The following is an 8,808-nucleotide window of genomic DNA, read 5'->3' as shown; positions in this document are numbered from 1 at the left end:
TGTTGGTGCTTTATAGGTATCCTTCGTCATTGTAAGAAAGTCCTCTTTTATCCCTAGTTTGCTAAGAGTTGATATCATAAATGTATTTCAAATTTTATTAAATATTTTTCCTGCAGCTATTGAGATGATCTATGATTTTTTTTCTTATTTGGTTTGTTAATGTAGTAAATTCATTAGTTGATTTTTTTGAAAGTTAAACCTCGCTTGCTTTACTAAAATAATAAACACAACTTGGACATGATGTATCTTTTATATATATATGTGTGTGTATGTGTGTGTGTGAGTGTGTATTATTGCTGGGTTCAACTTCCAAATATTTATTTAGAATTTTTGTGTCATTGTTTATGAACGAGATTTACCTGTAATTTTTTCTTCCTTATACTTTGTTTTGTGGTTTTTGTAAGATGCTCAGTCAGGTGAGGTCACAAGAGGAGAGGCTCAGGGGGAAAAAAGTTTATTTTACTCACAAGTCCTAGAGGCAGGAGACATGACAAGTCGTCACACAGGGCCAAATCTGAAAGACTCCAGGGTGGTCAGAAGGCAAAAGACAGTGGGGTGGGGTGAGGTTAGGCCACAGCCTTTGTTGGGGTTTCTGTGGGAAAGGCTAGGCAGGGCAGGGTGAATGGTTTAGGACTGGATAGTCTGAGGAATTTTGGCTGACTTTGGGCTAGAGGAGTGGTCCCTGGTTGCCTGACCCGTGGCCCTGGGATGCTTACAGTAGAGGAATATTTCCTTTTGGGATGCAAGGACCAGATAGAGGAGGTATGGCTCTGGATTATGCTCTAGGCGGGATCCTTAGCTATCTCTAAGAATGATCTCTCCCCAGGCAGAAAAGTGTTTGTTTGCATTTTAGGATATCAAGACATGATAATACATAGAAAAAATTGTAAGTATTTACAATACATTATACTACCCTCAAAATGATTTTGCAAGTGTAATTACCTGTATTGCCTAAAAACATTTGTGTAAAATTGACCGCATTTGTTCTGTTTGAGAGAAGTTGCTGATGAAATCTTGTGGGCCTGGAACATGCATTGTGGGAAAATGTTTAACTAGTATTTAAATTCTCTGAAGTTATTGGCCTATTCAGAATTTCTGTTTCTTCTTTGGCAAAATTTCATAAAATGTCTTTTTCCCTCTTGGGGATTTATCCATTTCATAAAACTTTTCAAATCCTTTAGCATAAAATTCAGAATATTCTCTTGGTTCTTTTTAAGTTCTGCAGGGATGATAGTAATGCTGTCTTTCATTCCTGATAAGGTTTATTTGTGTCTTCTCTCTCTCTTTATTCCCTCTCTCTGTGAAAAGCAATGGAAAAGGTATCCTCGGGTGAGGATTTGAAAAATAAATAAATAAAAATAAATAAATAAATAAAAATTTTAAAAAATCAATAAGGAAGTCACGCTTGAATCTGTGGCAACCCTGCCCGAGGATGAAAAATGACTGAGGGAAAAGGAAACTGCAGAGATGTCAACGCATGGCTCTTGATATTGTTGAGCCACTTATAAACTCTGGAGCCCTTTGCTTTCAGACTTCTTAAGGAAAAAATAAACATCCTCATGGTTTTCTGTTTGGTTTTCTGTTGTGTGCAGCTCAAAGCATATCATCTTTTCAAGACTCAGCTTTATTTTATTTTAATTTTATTATTTTATTTTTTATTTTTTAAGACTCAGCTTTAAATGTTACTTCCCAGGGAGGTCTTCCTGAAACCCCCAGGTCAACACATTTGATAATACTCTACTTTCCCTTTACTAACCCTCATCACATTTGCAATTATTTGTTGAATGATGGTCTTTCTCTCTGGGCAGTAAGCTCCATGAGAACAGAGATCATGGAAGGTATCCCAGAGCCCAGCCCAGTGCCACGCATGGTAGCCTCTAAATAAATACCTAAATAAACAAAAAAATAAAAGAGTCAAGAGCACAAGTGGAAGGAGAAACTGGATTAAAAAATTAGAAGATGTGAATTAAAATATGTGCAATTGTGCTTTTTCTAACACATGAAAACTTTTAAGGCTCAAATAATCATTATAGAAGGGTTGAATGGCCATTGAGAGAATGGGTACTTCATTTCTTTAATATGACCGTTTCCCCTTTCTTACCTTTTGATTCAAACCGGCCTCATCCAGCACCTGCCTGCTTCTCCCTTGCACGTGCATTAAGCCCTCAGGAAAACAAGGTTCTGATCAGTATCAAATAATCTTAGTAACAAAGCCTTGGGCCTATCGACCCCAGAGATAGAGTTCCAGTCAAACTAGAGATAACATCTAGGCCTTAGTTGTCTCAGCTCCAGGCCCAGAGAAGCAGCAAAACCAGATGCAGCAGATGGGGCTGCCCTGTGGCTGACACCTGGACCAGATGCACTGATCAGCACCCCCTCCAGCACCAACCCATCAGTAGAGACCAAGCAAGACCCTGACACCCTTACTCACCATGATTAATGTGTTTTCTCCTGTATAAACCATTTCCTGGAAAACACTGGGGAGCCAGGTCTCGGAGCATTAGCTTACCTGTGTCTTGGGGACATGGGCCACTTCCTGAAAACAAACCCTTACTTTCATTGCTACAAGCTCCTGTATCTTCCTGGACCCCTTTAGTAGGGTAACAATTCATCTGATACAAGTAAGAGGTGCCAAGTAGTGTTAAAGACCCATCAGGGATTGGAAACCATAAATGTGCATGGGCATAAATCAGCAGAAATAAGAGATTTCCTCCAGCAGTATTCAGCTGCCTGGGTGTGGGAGAGAAGTTGGCTAATGGGACTGATCCAGAGATGGGGACTCTCAGGACAGGCTGCTTTCTGTTCTGTTCTCTGGTGAAGTAAATAAAAGTAGATACAGAATTTTGCTTCCACTCTCTCAGTAAATGAAACCTTCAGAACTCAAAGGCTTACCTTGTCTTTCCAGACTGGAGCATATCCTTTGGCTGAAGCCCTTACCTGAGAAGACTTCCATCTTCACCTACTTGCCATGGAAAGACTTGAGGGGGGTCTGTGAATTTCCTAAAATGTGTACAAATTGTGTGTGTGTGTGTGTGTGTGTGTGTGTGTGTGTGTGTGTGTGTGTGGTGTGTGTGTGTACATGCCCATTTTTCTGGGGAGAGTGTCTACAGCTTCCACCAGACTCTCAAAGGGGTCTGTCATACAGAAAGGCAAGACCCAATGACTTGGGGTTGGCTCCTAGCCGTGGACCAGTGTGGATCCACTGTGTGGGTCAGGGTTGGACTGATGGGTAGTCACGGCCCTGCTTACCGACAAGATATGGGAGGCACAGTTGTAGATGTGCTGACCCCAGGGTCAGAGGCCTGGCCTCTGTGAAAGGGGAATAATAATCACAGTTCCTTATCTCAGAGGACTGTGGTAAAAATTAAATGAATTAATACATGCAAATGCTTAGAACCAGGACCCGCACTTAGTAAGGGCTGATTTTTATCATAGCTAATGGTTAGTAATACGTCAAGAGACACATTCAAAGACAAAGGCAGCATTTAGGGAAGCATAGTAGCAGCTAATCTTTTTTAAATATATATATATCTTTATTGATTTCAGAGAGAGGAAGGGAGAGGGAGAGAGAGAGAGAGAAACATCAATGATGAGAGAGCCGTCATTGATGGGCTGCCTCCCACACCCCCCCGACTGGGCATCGAGCCCGCAACCCAGGCATGTGCCCTGACTGGAAATTGAACCTCGATCTCCTGGATCCTAGGTCGACGCTCAGCCACTGAGCCACACCCGGCCGGGCAGTAGCAGCTAATCTTCTGCAAAGAACTCAATCTAGACAGTCCCGACCCAGCCGTGTGACGCGCCCGTGCACAGCCCCACAGTCACAGCCGTCTCACCTCCCTCACTAGACGGCAGACCTCCAGGCCCAGGGCCTGCCCAGTCCTATTCCTCCTTCTGTACTTAACACCATTCTTTGCGCAGAGAATGCCTTCTCTAGAGAGCTGATGCATGAGGAAATGAAATGCTGGGTGATTCCACTATTCCAGGGCATGCATATATATGTTTAAGGGAAGGGAGAGTCACCCGAAGGCTCATCTGTACTGTAGACTAAGAGACTGACCACGCAGTGTGAACACACTAGGCCCTGTAGAAAAATAGAACTCTGATCCACAACCTGCAGGACCCTGCCCAGGAAACCAGCTCGGGAAGTCAGACTATCGCTAGTAACAATCCAGGGAGCTAAACAATAACTTCTGGAACAATTGGCTCAACATGGCCAGGACCTGATTAATAACTGACAGCTTCCCTAATTTTTGTCCCCATTTCAACTTAGGACCAACCAGAGAAAGCCAAATATGCACCCCCAACCTGTCCTACAGGACGGCAGGCTTCTAGTTCGCTGCCCACAGTCTCGCCAGCTAACAGCCCCCAGTGAGGGCACGGAGCTTTGCCAGTCTCCACCTGCCTCCCAGTCTCTTAACAAAACGCGAGTGATCATGGTCACTCCCTCCCTACAGCAACTTGTGAGTAAATAGCCTTTGCTTTTCTCATTTGGTTGGTTGCTTATTTCCCAAGACCCAGGAATGAAAGGGCAGGGAGGGAAGGAGGGCCCAGACCGCCCTCCAGCAGCTCCCTGTTCCCCCTGGGGTGGAACTCAGCCCTCAGACAACGTGGTTGCTGGCTGCTCCACTGGAAACGCTGATCAGACTTTGGACTCAGCTGAGCAAGGGCAGGAGAAGCCAAATTGACTCAGATTAAATCCCCCAGGCATAAAATCATAAAAACGTTTTTGTTAAATGCTGATTGGGAGGGAGTGGCTCCAGAGATCTGGGCAAAGGGTAGGACAGCTGGGACTAGAGAAAAGAGGGAAAGTCAGAACTTTGCCTAAAGCAGGAGCCAGAGATTGCCTGGAGCTGCCTTGGTGGGATGCAGGATGAGTCAAGATTCTTATCTAAACTCCACCAAGATTCTTTACTCAATCCACAGATATTTGCTGAGTGCATTTACTAACTCCAGAGATATTTATCGGGTGCATTTACTCCACAGATACTTATTGGGTGCATTTACTCACTCCACAGATACTTACTGGGTGCATTTACTCACTCTACAGATACTGGGTGCATTTACTCACTCCGCAGATACTTACTGGGTGCATTTACTCACTCCACAGATTTGCTGAGTGCCTGATGTGTGCCAGGCACTGTTCTAGGTGCTGGAGATACGAAAGGCAAGGCCACTGACTTTGTGGAGCTCACACCCTAGTGGGGGAAGACAGACACTACATGACTAAACCCGTAAGATAATTTCAGAAGTGGAAACACCTGAGGTAAATAGAATAGGATGAAGCAATAGAAAGAAGGGTGCTGGGGGTGGGACACAGGACTGGGACATTTGAGCTAACACCTGAAGGAAGCTGCAATGTAACTATCAGGGGACACAGTCCCCCAGGCAGAGGGGAATATCTTATGCAAAGGCCCTGAGGTGGGACCAGGTTTGGCATGTCCAGTGAGGAGCGGAAAGAAGGCTGGTGTGGCATGAGGGAACAGCGGTGGCATGGGACCGAGAGGGAAGCTCGGGTGAGACCACTCACGAAGCGGGCTCCAGGCCATGTTAAGAGTTTAGGGTTTTTTTTTAATCCTCACTTGAGGATATTTTTTTCCCCATTGTTTTTCAGAGAGAGTAGAAGGGAGAGAGAGAAAGAGAGAGAAACATTGATTGGTTCGCTCCCCCATGCACCCTGACTAGAGCCAGGGATCGAGCCTGCAACCGAAAGGTGCGTGCCCTTGGCCGGAATTGAACCCGGGACCCTTCAGTCTGCGGCCCAACACTCTAACCACTGAGCCAAACCGGCCAGGGCGAGTTTAGATTTTATTTTATGCTGAATGGCACAGGAAGTTATTGAAAGAAGGCACTGAAGGACTGGGCCGCCTCAGCCATTTTGTCAAGGCCTTAGGAGAGCTTCTTTGCTGGGATCATGTGAAGAACCCAGAAGCTGGGGTGTGTGGATACGGGGGGCAGTGTTAAGGGGATGGAACGTGGTCAGACCCGGTTGCTATAGGCCACTCGAGAATCCCTTATTGAGTAGGGCCACGGGGGCATGAGCCCCCTGAAACTGCGCAGTATTTCCTGTGTGTATCGTATTTTAGGGAGGAGCTGAGAGCTGTTTTAGGCTCTCAGAGGAGCTTCTGTGACCACAGGAAGACAGAAGGGAGAATCCTGACCTCTCTGCTTGCGTGAGTGTGGGCCACCTAGTGAAGACACACAGATGTTGCCTGGGAGGAGGGGCAGGCCCCAGAGGAGACTTCCCACTGCTTGCCACATGCTTTACCTATTTTTAACAATGCACTTCAGTGCAAAGGACTGAGCTGGAAAAGAACGATGGGTGGGGAGAAGGTGCCAGAGTCTTGGGGAGGCTGGGGAAGAGTAGCCAGGAACCCACTGGTCCTAACTCAACCCACCCCACCCTAACCTGTGCTCACAAGCCTCTCCCAGAGAGGAGGGTGTGGGGGCACCCCTCACAGAGCCCACAGATGGCTGCCCAGCGAGCACCAAGCGCTCTGCTCTGGCAGAGCCCCTGGAGATGCCCTTGGCTCAGGTCACTGAAGCCACTGTCCTCTGCCCACGCCCCAGTCTCCTCTGAGCCCTCGCATTCCTGGAGAGAAGCCCAGGCCTCCTCAGCACAGCACCCTGACAATGCTGCCAGGAGCTCCAGACTCAGATGTTTTTTAAAAATATATCTTTATTGAGAGAGGAAGGGAGATGGAGAGAGAGAGATAGAAACATCAATGATGAGAGAGTCGTCCTTGATTGGCTGCCTCCTGCATGCCCCGAACTGGGGATCGAGCCCGCAACCTGGGCACGTGCCCTGATTGGGAATCAAACTTTGATCTCCTGGATCCTAGATCGATGCTCAACTGCTGAGCCACACCCAGCCAGGCTGGGCTCAGATTTGAACACATGTCTCAGCTGCTTTCACTAAGGGTCTGTTCCCAAAGTCTTGGTTGGTCATTTTGTTTTGAGTAAAGTTTCCCTGGCTCTGCCTGGTATCCATGCCCAGCCCTAGCTGGGCAGATGGAGGCTGAGATGGGCATGTTTTCTCTAATCCTCTCCAGAATCTTGGCTTGGATTTGCTTTGCCTCCCCACAAATAGGTCTGGACCGGCCTTCAGGACCCACCTGTTCTGAGCAATCAGCCAGTGGGCAGGGACCCACATCCCTGAGGTGTTCAGACTCCCAGTAATCCAGGGCCACGAGTCAGGGAGTGGAGTCAGCTGCTGATGACAAGTCCCTGGCAGGGCGCAGAGCAGGCCAGGGCCTCGTGGTCCACACTCAGGGAGGGTACCAGGGTGGCTCTGTGCAGGTCAATTAAACCACAGAGCTGCTCTCCTGCTGTGGAACAATTGAAACCTTTCAAAGTTTCCTCCTGGGGCCACCTCTGGGGTAATAGCACAGGCACTCATACTTGCATAGCCAGATAGAAGTTTACTGCCAGTTTTCTAACTCTCAGTTAATTAACAATACCAGCCAATATCTGGTTACTGTGTGCCAGGCACTATTCCATTAAAACTGTGTTACCATCTCATAGATGGTAACACATAGAACCCACAGAACCCAGAGGCGGTGGCATGGTGACATCCCCCTTTCACACAGCCAGTTAGCCAGGGAACTGCGATCTGACCCCAAGCAGTCTGGGAACACTGTGCCAATAGCTGCTCATTGATAAAAACAAAGAGATTCGCAGAAGGGCCCCACAGTCTTGCACCAGATGGGCGCCCATTTGGGCCCAGCAAGCAGAGAACAAAAGTGCAGGCCCTGACTGGTCCTCACGTGCTGGGATCCGAGCACAATGTGGAGCGCCTGTGGCCTGGAGTTGGGATGTGGGATCCCTGGCTCTGCATCCCCCCACTTTGTGGCCCCAGCAGCTCACAACCTAAGCAGGGGGGGGGGTTCCTCTGTAAAATAAGGGGGACGGCCTGCACCTCTCCAGCCCTCCCAGCTCCAAAAACCTGTAGTTACTTTGGGTAAAGGTGTGAGTGCCTCCTGCTAGGATGCTGGCACCCGAAAAACCTTGGCTGAGCCTGCTAACCCTCCTCTTTGCCCTAGTGTGCTCAGGAAGGCGCTGGAAAGGTGCTAGGAAGGTGCTGGGCCAGGGACTGGGAGACCTGGCTTCAGTTCTGCTTCCAAAGTCACATGTGTGGCCTCTCCTGCCTCATTGCTGTCATCTGATCAATGAAAGCAGCGCCCACCAGCCCAGCCCCCACTTTATAGGGCTTTGCAGGCAGATCAAATGAGAGGTGAATCTGAACCGCCCTTGGAGACTGGGAGGTTCTGTGCACACTGAGTTTAGGGTTGTGATGTCCTCTTACCCTCTACCTGCTGGTGTTTCCCAGTCTCTGGGGACAGGACCTGACGTGAGACAATGACAGGTGGGACTGGGCATAACCGCCCCTCCTCAGGCTCATAAAACAATCACTGCTTGGGTCTCGGCCACCCGTCCTGTGGCAGCAGGCCCTTCGCAGTGGGGTAAGGAAAGCAGACTACTAGAATAGCAGGTTGAGACTGAACTGCCTTCAGGTGGCCAGGTGAAGCAGGGGACACGGAGTAGCTCAGAAACGGGTTTCCCTTCCGCTGCTGGCCCTGCACAGACTCATCAGGGCCTCAAAGGTGAAGCCTCAGGGAGCTGGCCCCAAAATGACAACCATTCCTTAAACATTGTCATTGAGCACCCACTATGTACCAGACACTGCAAATGCCCAAGGTGGGAGCTTCACTGTTGAGTGTGTTTTTTAAAAAGATTTTTATTGATTTATTTTTAGAGAGAGAGGAAGGGAGAGGGAGAGAAAAAAAAACATCCACCAGCTGCCTCCTG

Source organism: Miniopterus schreibersii (assembly GCF_964146895.1).
Source record: "Miniopterus schreibersii genome assembly, chromosome: 19".
Taxonomy (NCBI): domain Eukaryota; kingdom Metazoa; phylum Chordata; class Mammalia; order Chiroptera; family Miniopteridae; genus Miniopterus; species Miniopterus schreibersii.
This window is presented reverse-complemented; position numbering follows the sequence as displayed.